The sequence below is a fragment of the Pan troglodytes genome, chromosome 3 (assembly GCF_028858775.2).
Source record: "Pan troglodytes isolate AG18354 chromosome 3, NHGRI_mPanTro3-v2.0_pri, whole genome shotgun sequence".
Classification (NCBI taxonomy): domain Eukaryota; kingdom Metazoa; phylum Chordata; class Mammalia; order Primates; family Hominidae; genus Pan; species Pan troglodytes.
The window spans coordinates 94,652,635-94,670,542 of NC_072401.2; the positions used below are offsets into that span (position 1 = coordinate 94,652,635).

The 17,908-nt window shown below is 35.9% G+C and overlaps 1 protein-coding gene across 3 annotated transcripts in view; it reads left to right on the forward strand.

The window, feature by feature from the left end:
* GRID2 (glutamate ionotropic receptor delta type subunit 2) overlaps positions 1–17,908 on the forward strand; it is a 1,611,884-nt gene that overhangs the window by 1,092,869 nt on the left and 501,107 nt on the right.

Here is a 17,908-nt window from a genome sequence, read left to right on the forward strand (position 1 = left end):
AATGATTTCACAGGTGCATATATATGTCAAATCTTACCAAATGATAGGCTTTTTACATATATGAAATTTATACTGTCAATAATTTAATAAAGAGGTTTTCAAAGCCAAGTGCACAGCTAATTAAGTAAATAAATAAAATAGCATTGATCATCAGGATTTATACTTTTATTTTTATGCAAAGCCTTTGACTATTCAGTTATTTTTTAATATATTTTACCACATATTTCACAAGAAATGTGAATGTAACGGTTACATGTAAAGTTCAAAAACTATGTTTTTTCAATTCATTTTATAAAGGAATTTAGGCTAAATAGCCCTTTTAAACATACATATCATCATTCACCTTGGTTTTAAGTTGTTTTTTTTTGACCATCTGAAGATGGCTATACTTAATATTGTCTAAGTGATTGGGGGCATGTGTTAAAAATATGTACATTTCTACTGCCTTTGCTATTAGTAAAGCACACTTAAATGAGTAAGAAGAGAGAGAATTTTTTAAACATAGCTTATTGCCCATGTGATATTAAAATTTGGTTTTCTCTCTTAGTTTTCATGGGAAGATTTAGGTAAATTAGTATTTTACATAGGAGGTATGTACAAAAACTGTGTCCGCTATTAAATTATTCTACCTTGAATTGTGATTTTATTACATATAATGCATGCTTATTTTGGAAGTGTGTTATAAAAACCATTGATACTTTGCCCTACTGGAGAGGATGATTCTTACTAGCATTCTGATAAACTGTAAATCCATGGAGTTTATCACAAAAGCAATTTTACATTATTTTGGAAACAAAATTTCCTATATAGTTTAAATTATTTTTGATTCTATATGTTATCTTTATAAGAAAAAATAATAAAGTTTCTTAATGTCAAATTTTAATAATCAAAATACATCTATTAGGCACATTGCATACATTTTTAAAAGCCAAGTAAACCCTGTAGTAAATATAAAAAAAGAATATTAAAATAACAAGATAAATATTATATATTTATTTATTTATTAGAAGTTTGACACTTAAAAGGGTGACAGCCTTTGCATACGACTACATTAAAACAATTTAAGTTAATTTAAGTAAAGGAAAGAGGCATTCAAGCATCAACTGTTATTTATACTCAAATTATCTGACTGCTTTATGTTGTGACATTTGGTCTTTGCAAAACACTCAAAATATAAGTCATTGCTCTGTAACCTCACAGTCAGCTTTATATTATGGTAGTCATGAATGCCAGTTTGTACCCAACGTTCATAGATCCTACTGCCTTTTTCAATAGGCCAATCACAGGATGATCATAGGGTTTCTGATTCACTTATAGTGAATTTAGGTGAAATGGAATATAAACCAATTTCTCTGAAATCATCTAACTATAAAGTTGCGATAAAAGAGACATGGTGTGGCAAGAATTGTACTGCAGAGATCTTTATTACATTCAATGGTTGACATCCTGGGCTGGTCCTAATTAAAACATTGGCCTGTAGAAGCCAAAAGTAACTTCCAAGGCCTAACAAGCACATCATTCTGTGGCCTATGGCATTCATTCTTGAGAGTAAGGAATAATCAGTAGTAGAATGGGCATCCTCTTCATCATAGTTCCCTGGGACTGAGGGTTAGATGTGCATTGATATAGTATACCTATAATGAATCAACAAACAGATCTTTCTCAAACTTTAGTTCAACTAAAAGTCACTTTTGACACGTTAAAAAAAAACATCAATACTCAAGCTCGGTTCCCAGAGATTATAATTGAGGGCTTTTCGAAAGGAGCTCAAAAATCTGTGTTTTTAACAAGCAGTATCTGTAGTTCCACCACACTTTACAAAAGTGCTTTATAAGAAACTTGCAAAGTATAGGGAATTAGGAACTGTCAAAAGACATACAATGTGATCCTTGCACCTAAGTGGCTTACAGCCTCTTTGTGGGACAAGTCATGTACACAATCTAACTCAGTATTAGTGACAGGTTCTTACAAGTGCCACATTACAGGTTGTGAGTTCTAGATGAAATCCTATAATTAAGCACTCACTCAGGCTGGAATTGCCAGGGAAACCAGGAAATAATAGAGGAAAGGGTAAAGAAAATTTCAGGTGGAATGACCTGTATATACAGAATAGAGAGATGCGTGGGCCTGGCATATTTAAGAGGATAACTCTTGGATAGATGCTTGAATAAATTGATATAATAGATTGAACAATATATTATAAAGAGAGGAGTATATATTGTATTAACAGAGGAATTTGTATAGGAGTATGTATTCCTGTAGTGGAGGATTTTGAGAAACTCTAAAGATGTAGCTGACTAACCATCTAGCCGTCTATTTAATCTAGGGTTTGGCAAACTTTTTCTGTAAATATCTTAGGCTTTGTGGGCCATGTATGTCTCTTTTGCATATTCTTCCTTGTTTATGTTTTCTGTATATATGTATGTATGCATGTTACATATATATATGTATTTTAATTTTTTAAATATGTAAAAGAATTCTTCACTCAAATACTGAACCAAAATAGGCTCAAGGGCCAAACCATAGTTTACTGACCCCTGATCTTATCCGTCCAGCTTCTGGCTTCTTCCACAAAGGGTTTAAAGAAACTTGGAGAAATAAAATATGTATATTATAAATATTAAATGTATAATAAAAAATTAGCAAGTAAAAAAAGTCAATACCTAATAAGGGAAAACTAACAAAAATATCAGTTACTATATTTGAGCTTAAGAATTTGGTTTCAGGCTTTTAGAAACCCAGTCAAAAATTTGGCCAGTTACTTAGGTCTTATATATTAGGGCAATAAGACAAGCCAGTCTCCCTTCTTAGCATTCCTTTCTAAAGCAGTGCCTCACATAGGACTTCACTCTCTTCAACAGCTTCTGTAAACCAAATGCAAATAAGCCTGTTTTGAAATAATTTTTTGATGAAAGCTGAGAACGTAAACTATAAATGCCCAGGGAGGCAGTTGTGAAGAATATTAAGGATTGTGGCCCAAATATAGAGTCTTCAGTTTCTAGGCTGATTCAAGAAGAAAACATAAAATATGAATTGGATATTTGTCAAATCATTATATACATATATTTTCCAGTTTGATTTACAGGGAATTTTAAATCAATTGCTTCTTTTTGTCTAATTATATAAAGTTACCTACTTCTTATACAAAACTTGGAAAAGAAAAAGAAAAATCATTCGTAATCTTACTACTTTGAATAAAATTCCTGTTAATATTTTGATGATTTCCTCTTATTTTACATACGTTTTATAACTCTATAAATGTATTTTAATGTTATCATTTAACTTACGCAAATATTCCAATAACTCTTCATTTTTTGGCCTTTTCCATTTTTGCCCTTTTAAGTGTTGGAATAAATGCAATAAATAGATTTCTAAAAAAAATGAAATCGCTATACTAAAGTCTATAGCATTCTAAAGTATTTAAATGTTATTTCTGTTTACTATTAAATTTTTTCTCCATTTTACTCTTTCACCAGAAGTTATGAAAGTGCCTATTTACAAAAATGTAACTCCTTGTTCCACTTATCACTACTAAGGAGTTACATTGCTGTAAACTTTTGATAACTATAGGAAAAAAATATGCCAGTTTCCATTTCTGTTATTACTAGTACCAAATAATTCATTTTTCTCTTTTATTTCTAATTATGCATATTTTTCTCTCATTTATATTTTAAAAGCCTAGTATTTTTAATCAATTTTTCGAGATCTTTCCATGCCAAGGATTTTAATCTTTTGTCATATTTTTTAATCATGTTTATCTAATGGATGATTTACTTTTTAGATTTATTTTGTTTTGACTTAGAAAAAGTAGTAATTTCAATACAGTCAAATCACTTTCCTTATGATTTCTTCTACTGACTTCTAAAGAATGAATCCCTTACTCAGCAAGATATCAGACTCATACCATCTGCTTCCTCCATCCCCCATTGTGTGGTTTGAATATTTACAATTATCTTTTCAATCCATCTGAGATTTTTTTTTGTATGGCATTCTATTAAGAATTAAGTGGACATTTTTTCCAAAATAATTGAATAATTTTCTATATATGGAAAAATATATCCTTCTCATTGATTTATGATGCCTTAAATTATGTATTATATTTTAAGTATGCTTAAAATCTTAGTATATTATATTTGAATTAAGTAGATGACTTGCTTTCTTCTTTGTTTCACAATATAGTTCATTTGGCTTATAATTAGTGGATCATCTTGACAGTCTAGGTGACTGATGGTCTTATTTTTAATTTGCAGATTTTCATTTTCTTGTCATTCTTTAGGGGTTGGAGTGGGTAATTTGAAAAGACATGTCAGAAATAACTACTTAGTTAAAAACCTTTGTGAAAAGCCAAAAATTTTATCCGTCGAAAGCAGGCTACTACTGGTCAGTGGCAATGACTCTACATCATTATAGAGAAATATGCTTATCTTAATTGCTATGAAATGGGAGCATAGAAGTCAACTGAAAGCAGTTTCAAGTCATTGAAATGAATTTGTTTGTTTTAGGGCAGTTCAGAAAAGAGTTGCATTTTGCATAGCTTGAAATTGTCATCTGATCTCTGATGACCATTCTTGCTGAACTTGTCTTTTGCAATGCTATTAACACACAGGTTATATTCAGGCAGCTAATTGTAGGGCTTCTATGTTGAACTCAAGTTTAGTGCAGACTTTTTGTCCAAAAATTCAAAAACCTAGCAGTACTCATTGACACGTGCAAAGAATATGTTATTTTTGGCTTATTTATAACTTTGACCACATACAATATTGAAAGCAGTTTCTCTAATTATTCTTCATTAATGATTGCACTAAGAATCCAATAGGTAATTTATAAGCAAAGGAATGGTTTTGTCATTTCAAGGAAGATGACTTCTTTATTTTACTTAAATTATAGTATGAGTTTTTCCAGGTAAGGTCACAGCAAAATTACAATTACCAAGGTGACAATAATTAGACCCCTTGAAGTTTTAAACAATGGCAAAATAATCTTAATTATTGTTTCAATGTAAGCTTTCCAGCAAAACAAGCTATTTGAGGATAGATTTTTAAACTTTAGACTGAAAATCTCTTGGGTGTGTGAAATCCAAAGCACTTACACGAAGGCATGGGAAACCTGGGAAAAATAAGCTCCATGGATGACTTTTGGTTTCTGTGTTCCTACAATTTCTCTTCTCCTGAGGACATAATTTCAGTGCCTAGGTTTAATCTCATTATTGGTCCTGAGTCCCCCAGAAGGAGTTATGTTTGAGTTTTGAATGATATATATATATATATATCATTTGAATTATATATATATATCTTTTGAATGATATATATATATATATCATTTGAATTATATATATATATCATTTGAATGATATATATATAAATATATATAATATATATTTATTTTTTGAGATGGAGTCCTGCTCTATTGCCAGGCTGGAGTGCAGTGGCACAATCTCAGCTCACTGCAACCTCTGCCTCCCAGATTCAAGTGATACTCCTGCCTCAGCCTCTCAAGTAACTGGGACTACAGGTGCCCGCCACCATGCCTGGCTAATTTTTGTATTATTAGTAGAGACGGGGTTTCACCATTTTGGCCAGGATGGTCTCGATCTCTTGACCTCATGATCTGCCCACCTCAGCCTCCCAAAGTGCGGGGATTACAGGCGTGAGCCACCGCGCCTGGCCTTTTGTTATAATTTTTTTATAAAATTAAAATTGCATACGTAACTGGTAGTCTTTTCAGGATTCTATTTTGGTTTTTTTCCCTCATGAAACTATTTAAAGCTCATTTGTCAAATCAGGAACTGGAAAGATAAGGTGTACATTTACCTGCAGTTGAGACATAAAAAATCTGTTTTAAAACCAAAAAATGTTTAAAAATATTTATAACAATTGGAGGCAGGTGCTGTCTTTTACTTACAAGATTTAGGAAAGCTTCTCTTCATTTAATTCTTTACTTCCTAATCTCATCAATCTAACCAAGTTGTGGACATTCTGAAAAGCCACCTTATCAAATGAGTGGAAAATGATTAATTTAGAAACTATAGTAAATCCTTACTTAAGGTCATTGCTGGGTTCTTGGAAACCGCCACTTCAAAGGAAATTACATATAATAAAACCAACTTTCCCATAGGCTAATTGATATAAACAAGAGCTAAGTTCTTAGGGCATATTTCTGGTCAGAGAAACATTACCAAACTTCTAAATAAAGACCCAGAACAATTCTAACATGAAACATTGAAATAAATGTGACCTATGCATACTTTTAAGAAAGATAAATAAAAACAAGTAAGGTAATTATTTACTCAATTTTGGTGAATTAGTGAGTGACAGTGATTGTGGTGGTGAGTCCGCTGAAGGAATAAAGGTTTACAAAGTGAAAATTTTAAGGAGCACCCCTTCCCACCATGCAGTTCAAAATCAAACAATGAAAAATATGACAGACTAGAGGAGAGCTTTAGTACCCCATCATTTCTTGTTGCATTTGTAGGATTATTATCTCCTTTAAGAATTTTTATTTTACAATCATTTGTATTCATTCATTTATTTTCCAACCAGCTTATTCTAGTTCAGGGTTTTGGGTGGCTGGAGCCTATCCCTGCAGCTCAGGGAGCAAGGTGGGAACTGACCCTAATAGGACACTACTCCATCACAGGGCACACACACTCCTACACACTCACTCAGACGGGGATCATTCAGACCTGTCAATTCATGTAATGTGCACATCTTTGGGATGTGGAAGGAAACGAATATTCAGAGAAAACCCATGAGAGAAGTACAGGTACACTCCAAACAGACAGTGGCTCTGGCCAGAAATTATTTTTTTTCTCATCAACATTATAATAAAACAACATTGAACAAAACAATTTTATTTGAGGACCTACTGTATACTAAACTATATTTCATAGAAGGCTAATTAAAATGTAGTCTGTAACACTGTTTGCTAAAGGAGAGAAAAACAGCACTATAATCCCTAGACCTACTCTATAAGCCACCTGTGTTGTTTTATATATTCAGAACATAACTATTATTTTTACACACACACACATCCACCTGTTCACCACTCCCCTCCCACACACACATACACACACAGCCCAAAAGGTTGAGTGTATGACCCAAGCTAGACCAGCCAATCATGGCATCCCACACGAACCCCATCAATTGGCCCAGTAATGAACATGTCACTTGTATTTTTAGTAGAGACGGGGTTTCACCACATTGACCAGGCTGGTCTCGAACTCCTGACCTCAGGTGATCCACCCACCTCAGCCTCCCAAAGTGCTGGGATTACAGGTGTATTATCAACTGGAATCCTTTTCCAGGGTTTTTATAAGGGAAACTTGTTAAAAGGGGATCTCTTTCCCCTTGAGTCTAGGCTTTATGAATGAAAGCCCAGAAGTACGTGTAGTGTTGGGTTTTGGAGATAACCAGACTGGTAGAATAAAGTCAATGAGAAGGTGAGTGGCATAGAAAGATTACAAATACTGTTCGAATTCTTGGACCTTGTACTCATCACGTAATTTCTCATTTCTCACCCCTCTCCCACCCTCCCACCCTTCTGATCTCCAGTGTCTATTATTCCACACTCTATTTCCATGTATACATGTTATTTAGTGTCCACTTGTGAGAACATGTGGTATCTGACATTCTGCTTCTGAGCTGTTTCACTTATGATAATGGCTTCCAGTTTCATCCATGTTGCTGCAACAATCATGATTTTATTCTTTTTATGGGTGGATAGTGTTCCATTGAATAGTACACACATTTCTTTTTTTTTTAATTTTATTTTTTTTATTATTATACTTTAAGTTTTAGGGTACATGTGCACATTGTGCAGGTTAGTTACATATGTATACATGTGCCATGCTGGTGCGCTGCACCCACTAACTCATCATCTAGCATTAGGTATATCTCCCAGTGCTATCCCTCCCCCCTCCCCCCACCCCACAACAGTCCCCAGAGTGTGATGTTCCCCTTCCTGTGTCCATGTGATCTCATTGTTCAATTCCCACCTATGAGTGAGAATATGCGCACATTTCTTTATCCATTCATCCATTGGTGGGTACATAGGTTGGTTCCATATCTATGCTGTTGGAAATAGTGCTGTAATAATCATACAAGTGCAGGTATCTTTTTAATATAACTATTTCTTTTCTTCTGGGTAGATGCTCAATAGTGGGATTGCTGGATCATATGGTAGCTCCATTTTTAATGTTTTGAGGAACCTCTATACTGTTTTCCCATAATAGCTGTGCCACTTTAAATTTTCACTATGTATATGCATTCCTTTTTCTCTGTATCTTTGCCAACATCTGTCATTTTTTGACTTTTTAATGATAGCCATTCTAACAGATAAATGGTGATATTTTATTGTGAATTTAATTTGCATTTCTGTGATGATTAGTACAGCTGAGCAGTTTTTCATATGTTTCTTGGCCACTTGCATATCTTCTTTTGAAAAATATCTATGCATGTACTTTGCCTACTTCGTAGTTGGCTCATTTGATTTGTTTTTTGTGGGTTTGTTGTTGTTGTTGTTGTTGTTAGTTGTTAGAGTTCCTCATAAATTCTGAATAACAGTACCCTGTCAGATGCATAGTTTGCAAATATTTTCTCCCATCCTGCAGGTTGTCTGTTCATGCTGTTGATTATTTCTTTTGCTGTGCAGAAGCTTTTTAGTTTAATTAAGTCCCATTTGACTACTTCGGTGCTTGTGCTTTTGAAGTCTTAGTCATGAATTATTTGCCTAGATCAATGTCCGGAAGAGCTTCACTAGGTTTTTTTTTTATAGTATTGTAATAGTTTCAGGTCTTACATTAAAGTCTTCAAGGCTGGGTGTGGTAGCTCACACCTGTAATCCCAGCACTTTGGGAGGCCAAGGTGGGTGGATCACCTGAGGTCAGGAGTTTGAGACCAGCCTGGTCAATGTGGTGAAACCCCATCTCTACCAAAAATACAAAAATTAGCCAGGCATAGTGGTGGGTGCCTGTAATCCCAGCTACTTGGGAGGCTGAGGCAGGAGAATCACTTGAACCTGGGAGGTGAGGTAACAGTGAGCCGAGACCGTGCCATTGCACTCCAGCCTGGGCAACAAGAGTGAAACTCTGTCACAAACAAACAAACAAATAAATAAATAGTCTTCAATCTGATTTGAGTTGATTTTTGTGTTTTGGTGGCAGATAGGGTCCAATTTCATTCTTCTGTGTATGGCAATCCAATTTTCCCAGCACCATATATTCAAAATGGTGAATAGCAGGAGTAGCTATACTTGTATCAGATAAAATAGACTTTAAATTAAAAATAGTAAAAAGAAAGACAATGAAGGTCATTATGTACTGATAAAGGTATCAATTCAACAAGAGGATATAACAATTCTAAATATTTATGCACTCAACACTGGAGCACAGAGATTCATAAAACATACATTACTAGACCTGAAGAAAAAGATAGATATAAAATAATAGTGATTGTCTTCAAGACCCCACTTACAGCATTAGACAGACCATCCAAACAGAAAACCAACAAAGAAACACTGAGCTTAAATTTGACTTTAGACCAAATGGGCCTAACAGACATTTATAGAACACCTTACGCAACAACTGCAGAATATAAATTCTTCTCATCAGTGCATGGAACATTCTCCAATATAGGCAATATGATAGGCCACAAAAAAAGTCTCAATAAATTTTAAAAAATTGAAATCATGTCAGGTATCTTCTCAAACCACAGAAGAATAAAAATAGAAATCAATTCCAAGAGGAATGCTCAAAAACTATACAAATACATGGAAATTAAACAACACACTCTTGAATGATATCTGGGTCAGCAACCAAATTAAGCCAGAAATTTTAAAAAAATTGACACGAATGAAGATGGAAACAGCATACCAGAATCTCTGGGATACAGCAAAAGCAGCGCTAAGAGGGAAGTTTATAGCATTAAATGCTTTTGGTTTCCCTTTACATGATATATCTTTTACCTTCAGTCTCTAAGTGTCTTTACCAGTAAGGCAAGTTTCTTGTAAGCAGCATAGAATTGGTTCATGTTTTTTTAAAAAATGCATTCAGCCAATCTATATCTTTTAAGTGGTAACTTTAATCCATTTGCATTCAAGGTTAACATTGAAATGTGAGATTTTGTTCCTGCCATAATGTTGTTATCTAGTTGTTTTGTGAATTCTTTGATTCTTTTTTTTTTCTCTTTGTATTCATCCTTGTGGTTTGATGGAGTTCTGTTGTGAAATAAGTTTTCCAAGCTTTTTGCTTTTTTGTCTCAGGAATATCAATTATTTGTAAGTTCAGTCACTTAGTGTACTCCCATACTTCTTAGAAGCTTTGTTCATTCTTTTCTATTATTTCTTTTTTATCTTTGTCTGACCCGATTAATTTGAAAGACTTGACTTCAAGTTCTGAGATTCTCTTTTCTGCTTGGTCTAGTCTATCATTGCAGCTTTCAATTGTATTTTGTAATTCTTTCAATGAATTTTTTTATTCCAAAAGTTCTGGTGTTTTTTTTTTTAAGATATATGTTTCCTTGATAAATTCTCATTCATTTCTTGAATTGACTTTCTGATTATTTTGGTTTTCATATTTTCCTTGGATCTCATTGAGCTTCTTTAAAATCAATAATTTGTATTTTTTTATCTGGCATTTTGAAAATTTTATTTTGTTTAGAATCCATTGCTAAACAGTTACTATATTTCTTCAGGGTTGTCAAAATACCCTGCTTTTTTATAGTTCTAGTATTATTATGCCGATTTATTCATACCTAGAGAAATAGTCACATTATTTATGAGCATATTTTCATTGGAGCAGGTTTTTTTTTTTTTGGATGTGACTATAATGTATGTTGAGTTGTCATTTGGCTTTGTTTCTGGGTGTGTTCAGTGGAATAGACTCTATATGATTTCCCTGATTATAAATAACCTTAGTGTGGTGGCTTTCTCAAATGCTGTGTATAGTAACAATGTACTGAGTGGGTCAGTGGTCTCCAGGCCTCCTGAATAGCCAGTGTTGCATGGGCAACTGTGGTAGCAAAGTCTGTCTTCTTTCCAAGCACTGTGCACTTGTGTCAGCAGATGTTGTAATGGGCTGTGTGGGTTGACCTCCTTGTTAGTGGGTGGCACTTGCAGATGAGAGCCAGCTGCAGTGGGTGGGAGTATAGTTTATGGTTAATCTTTGTTAACCAGAATAATTAGTCAGGTGTCCCCACTGATGGGTTAGGTCATGGACTGCTCAACACTCCCAGTCCTGTGCAGGGAGGACAAAGTTACGCTGGGCTGGGCTGGGAAAGCCTGCACTCAAGTCCAATGATGGGCACAAGTGCTGGCCACAATGTGGATCAGAGGACAGTCCTCGGGCCTCTGGAGAAATGCCCCAGCAAGGGGTGGAGCAACCACTGCTGTGTCAAAGACCCAGCATGGAGAAAGAGGTGCAGCCTGGTTTCCACAGCCTAGCAAGTGACATTGGGACCTGATGCACTGTCATACTGCCAACCTGGCAGGGCTTTCTCCCGCCACCCAAAGCTAGTGCTAAGCCAGAATACTTAGCCGAGTCACACACAATTTGCCTTCAGACCACGTAACTGCCCAAGGTCCAAATTTGCCACCCGGGTCAAAACCACACCTCTCAGGCTAAAACCCTCTCAGTCCAGTCCCACAAAGGGGAAGCACACAACTTGAGGGCCCATGCTGGAGCCCATCCCACAGTCACCTCTCAGTTCTGGCTTTGAGAGTTCCTCCCCAATTCAAGACAAGATCACAAAACCCAGCCCAAGACACTCTGAAGCAGTGACTGTCATCCCTGCTAGCTGCTTAGGTTCCCATACAGCCCTCTCTGAGCTAGGATTGGTGTGGCACCCAGGTGTGAGATCCTTCCTAGTGTCATTCCTGCTCCGTCTCTCTGCTACTCCCCAAGTCAGATCTGGGGTGTGGTAGGGTCAGGACGCTCCCCTGCGGCCTGGATTGTCTGGCTACCTGGTGGGAATGTGTATTGCAGAGACACTCACCTGCTCTCACACACTAGGAATTTACTCACAATTTTCTGCTGGATCTCACCACAAAGGATTCTGCCCATTTTCTTTTTTCTGTTATCCAAAATTTTCTTTTGCTTTAATGTTGAACTCCTGTGTTCCTTCTTGGATAAAAGTTCACAGTATCAATCTCTACACACTATTTTGCTATTTCCAATTGGGTGAGGTGTGCTAACAAAGCTTCCATTCCATTTCCATCTGGGGAAAAACACTTCCATTTCCATCTGGGGAAAAACACTCAAGAAAGAGAAATACCTCTGTCTTCATTGTGCACTTGTGGAGAGAGAGAGAATGAGCTTTTTGGTCTCATCTTATAGGGACACCAATCCTGTTGATCGGAAACCCACCTCATGACTTCATTTAACCTTTATCACCTCCTCATAGGCCCCATCTCCAAATATATTTGGGGTTAGGGCTTCAACATATGAATTTTTGAGGTGGACACAAACATTCAGTCCATAACAAAAACTATAGGGTAAGGACTCTGTTAGGATAAATTCAAGCCTTTATAGGACTACATCATTAGGTCAAATGGGGCCTCCCACAATGATTTTCATGAAATAAAAACAGATTTAAAGAAAATGTAGATTTCATAACATCTGCCACCTCTTACATGTTACATTTTACCTAACTCAGGCTAGAGGGATCACAGAAGATATAATTATATAAATGAATACATAGAATAACTGTGGGTCAAAGATTTATTAAATTATAACCACATATCTAAACTGACTGATAGCAGGTATCTTGTCTCGAAAAATATAAAAGCACTGAGCTAAAGCACATCTATCTTCTCAGAGAGCTGAATTAGGATAGGAATAAATAAATGCTTGTTGTATGATTCTGGTAGCCCATGGCCGATTATGTTAGATTGATGGAGAACTGAGTGAACGAGTCTCCCTTTCCTGAGCCTATTTTTAAATGATGGAGAGAAATACAAGTTTTATGACTAGACATCATAAAATTATGATAATGACTGAATCTATTTCCTGAAACCATATGTCTTACAGATATGTAATTTTGAAATACAAAAAATTTTAACATGTCAGTATCTTTTAATTCAGGGTCACATCCAGGCATATTTCAGGAGAATTTTATTAAATGCTAGGAAGACTAGAATATCCATGTCTGGAATAAAATTATAGTCAGTTTAATGCAGTGATTCTTAATCTTTTTGCACATTAAAATCACCTGGGAAGCTGTTAAAAAATACCCAATGTCTGTTTCCCACCCCAAATTAATAAAATCAGAGTCTAGAAATAGGATCAGGCATTTTAAAAAAAAGTTTTTGGTTAATTTTATTTTACAGAAAATCACTGTCCTAATGTGGAGAAGCAATTAAGTCATTGTCTAAGGCAGCAAATAGTTTAATTCCTTGGTCTAAAATTAGAAGGTCCAGCCTGTGTAGACCAACATATTCTTGTCAGCCAACTTCATATGAGGTGCAAAGCTCACTGAAGTGTCAAGACAAATCAGTAGTCAAAAGGAATCAAACATTATTGAGTGGCACCTGAAAATCTCAACCCACATTCGGAATGGTCCTAGAGAAGTGTTATTTCCTGGAACTAAATGGAGATTGGAGACATTCAGTGTGGCTTTCTGTTTTTAAAATCCATTGAGGGGATAATTCTTACTAATTAGCTCCCTTTGGAAAAGTAATTGGGAGATTTAGTCATAAGCAGCAAACACAGGAAATTCACTGCAACTTAGAACCTGAACTTTAATCAAATATCCTTTCAGGGACTTGAGTCTTTATAAAAGAATATCCTGTTTTTTCCTGGACACTAGGCAATGGAAAAGAGCATCACATCCTAGGATGCCTTTTGGTGCACTACCAAATAAGGAGTAAAATTTGTGGTGACCATTTGAAATACTTTCTTTACCTATTTGCATATGATTTCTATAATCCTTTAGGAATAACTTTGCCATAATCATCTCCTGTTAAATCCTTACAATAAGGCAAAGACATAGGGATGCTGAAGTGTTCAGTTTTTTCCAGTAAGTAAAGGGAACCATTAAAATTTTCTAAGCAAGTAACTTACATGCATAGAGAAGTTAATGAAGTTGACTTTAGAAAGATATAGTTGAAGAAGGAGAAAAAATAGGCAAAGAGATCAGCTATAAAATCATCATAGTAACTATACCAAAGCAGATAGGACTTCAACATAATCTCTCTCTCTCTCTCTCTCACACACACACACACACACACACACACACACACACACACACACGAGGTTGCAGGGTTTTTTAAATACAAATGTAAAAGGATGGCAAATGAAAAAGTTTAAGTTGTAGCAATAAGATGCAATGCCGATTACACTCTAAAATAGATAAAATTCTAAAACGAAAAATAATCAAAGGAGGATATAGTAACTGCTTATACTATTCTCAAATGTCCTTACATCAAGAACATAAGCATGCCAAAGGTTAGAGACATTTTGGAGAAGACTTCTCTGTAAAAGGTCTTAATGTGTTACGAGTCTTACTGTTACAGCACATCATCCTATCCTACCAAGGAGAGCTGGAGAAGAATTCAGCCTCACCTCGACCAAGAGAGGATAACATAATATGTATTTTCTTCTTCTTGGTTTTTTTTTTTTTTTTTTTTTTTTGAGGTGGAGTCTCATTCTACTGCCCAGGCTGGAGTGCAGTGGCACAATTTCGGCTCACTGCAACCTCTGTCTCCCAGATTCAAGCGATTCTCCTGCCTCAGCCTCCTGAGTAGCTGGAATTACAGATGCCCATCACCATGCCCAGCTAATTTTTGTATGTTTAGTAGAGACAGGGTTTTACCATGTTGGCCAGGCTGGTCTCAAACTCCTGACCTCAGGTGATCCACCCACTTCAGCCTCTCAAAGTGCTGGGATTACAGGCGTGAGCCACTGTGCCCGGCCCATAATATGTATTTTCTATAGGTTGGAGGACTCAGAAGTGTAGTGACTGATTTTTTCATACCTGGAAAATTTATGCATGATTGACTAAGTGCTTTTATAGCTAATTAAAGGAAAGATTGAGGCTACATTATATGATTTGAACTCGCAGTGTTTATGTGGAAATTATATATGTGTCCCATGGACCAGATATAAGCCATTTAGAAGACAGAATATCTCTTGTCTGGGTCAACCTGGTCCCATTCTGAAGCGCGTAGACATATCTCAGTAGAGAGAATCTGAAGGTCCTGATAGAATGCCAGGGGTTCAGGAAGAAGCTAGCAAACTGGTAGAATAAATATGAACTCTGTGTAATGAGAACATCCATAAAAATGTGTGCAATGCTGGGAGGTGGGGGAATGTCGTGGTCTCCAGAGAACGCATGAAAGTTGTAAATCTAGGACCAGGAACAATGAAGGGGTTTTCCTCTTCTGCCTTTCTGTGCTCCAAACCTGAGGGAGCCAGCAATCCTGGTTAGGAAGCTGAGGGAGCAGAAATCATAGTCATGGCCTGATAATGAGAGAAAAAGTCAACTATATTTCCCCAGCTGTAGATTTCCCACCTGCAAAAGGCCCAGATTAGAGGAGGGTAGAAGCCTCAATATCTAACCAGGGCCAGAGTTTGAATTTTCACTGAGGTTAGAGGGTTTTAAAATTGTTGAATTTTAGGAATGTGATCATAAGTCACTCTATTGCTTAAAAATACACAGAAAGGTCATAGGACATGTCTAAATTTTTAGAAAAATAAGGAAAAATTAACCCAGCAGAAAAAAATTGAAAGTACTCTGAGATGCAAAAAATATGATTATTTTTATTGTACTTTACGAATGTTGCTTATGCAATCTAACATTAACAAAGCTAAAAGTCAAGAATTATAAACTACTAAGAAATACACAGATGAATAATTACATTTTGTCTTTGTAGCATTTTATAATTTTACATGTATTCTCTTATTTGATCCTAAATATTCTGAAGATAAAATAGAAATAATTTTCTTCATTTTATAGAAGAATAACCTGAAGATTAAGGGTAATGAGTGACCTATTATATGTGTTGAAGTAGGTTTTAAGTTAGGACCAGAATCCAGATGACTATCTATAAATCTTACCCAAGGGCATAGCTCCTTAGGTAAGAAGTAGCCTTTGCAATTTTCCTGAAAACTGTTTTCATTAATTCATTCAGTAAAAATTATTGACCTTCTACCATGCCTCAGGCATTGATAGGAATTCATTAGGGAAGAAATCAGAGAATCCCACTTCTCGCATAGAACTTTCATTCTAATACAGAAAGGCAGACAATAAACAAACAGAACAAATAAAAGGATATGTCAGGTGGCAAACTTTGTGAAAATATAAATATGGCATGTTAAGACAGACAACAAGACAGAGACTATTAGGAGCCAGAGCTGCTGTATGTTATGTAGGCCATACTAGAGCTGGGCTGAGCAGCAGGGCCAGAGGTGGGTGCACTTTCAAAAAGCAAAGAGGCTATTGCAGCTGGAGCAGTGAGCAAAGAAATGTGCTAGGTAGGAGATGATGCTCTGGCGCAAGGGAGTGCATGGTCTGAGAAGGAGGTCATATAGGGCCTTCTAAGACCTTCCAAAGACTTGCAACTATGAACTATTCACCGTGAATGCTATGTGAAGCCATTCACGTGCTTTCACCAGAGGGGTGGTTTTGCCTGGCTGGTTTTGATTCTGTTTTTTAAGATAATTCTAGCTGATATGTAAGAATAGATGCCAGCAAGCCATGGCAGGAGTGAGAAGACTGGTGTGGAGACTACTGTAACAATGGTCAGCAAGAGCTAGGGTGGCAGTCGACATGCAGAGGCATGTTTTCTACTTTTTTAACTTTTTATTCTGCAGGTGGTCCTTCGCTGGTCTCATACTGCATTTCCTTAGGTCACATTGGTGCAATCTGTAATAAAAGATGCCTCAATGACAAAATTGTTTGCTACATGGAGGGATTCCTCACTCCCATGTCTGGAAATGAAATCTTGCAGGTCATTACCAGTTAAGATAACCCTTGACCATGCTTTGTAGTTCACTCTGCCTTTGCACCGTCATCCTGTCAGCAGATTTCTCTATTACTGAATGCTATTTATTTTCTTTATAGCACTCATTATAAATTGTAATTGTACATTTATATATGTATTTATGCAGTTATTGTTCATTTTTCTCACTAGACTCTATGCCTGCAGAAGGCAGGATCTTTCTCTATTTTATTTCTATTTATGGAATGCCTAGTCTACAATTTGACACAAAGTAGTTAATAAAAATTACATATGAATGAATAGAAATAGTTTGACTTTTACTTTACTTCTAAGGTATCCCAGATCTCTTTCTCTTATCTCTATCTAAGTGAAAAAGCTAAGGAAAATATCTGAATGATTTCATTTTTAAAAAGAAAAATTATTTAATTGAGGAAGAAAGAGAATACCCTCCCCTCATTTTTCAACTACATTGATTATATTTTTGTGGTAGTCAGAATAATATCCCCCCCCCCCAAATATATCCATGCCCCAATCCTCCAAACCTATGCATATGTTACATTCCTGAGGAATGTAATGGGGAAAGAGGAATTATATGGGAAAGCGGAATTAAAGGCTATAATTATCTGGCTTTAAAATGAGGGATTGAGGATTATCTGGGTAAGGCCAGAGTGATAACATGGGACCTAAAAGGGAAAAAGGGGAGACAGAAGGGAGATCAGAGGGATGTGCCCTAAGAAAGACAGGCCCTGCCATTGCTGAATTTGAAGATGGAGGGATTGGGCCATGAGTGAAGAAATGTGGATGCCTTTACAAGGTGGCAATGCCTCTCAGTTTAAAGCTAGCAAGATAACAAAAACCTCAGAGAGCTGCAAGGAACTGAATTCTACCAACAATTGCAATTATCAAAAGATAAATTTTCCTTTTCATTCCCAAAGAATGTAGCTGTGCAGACACCTTGATTTTAGCCTGGTGAGAC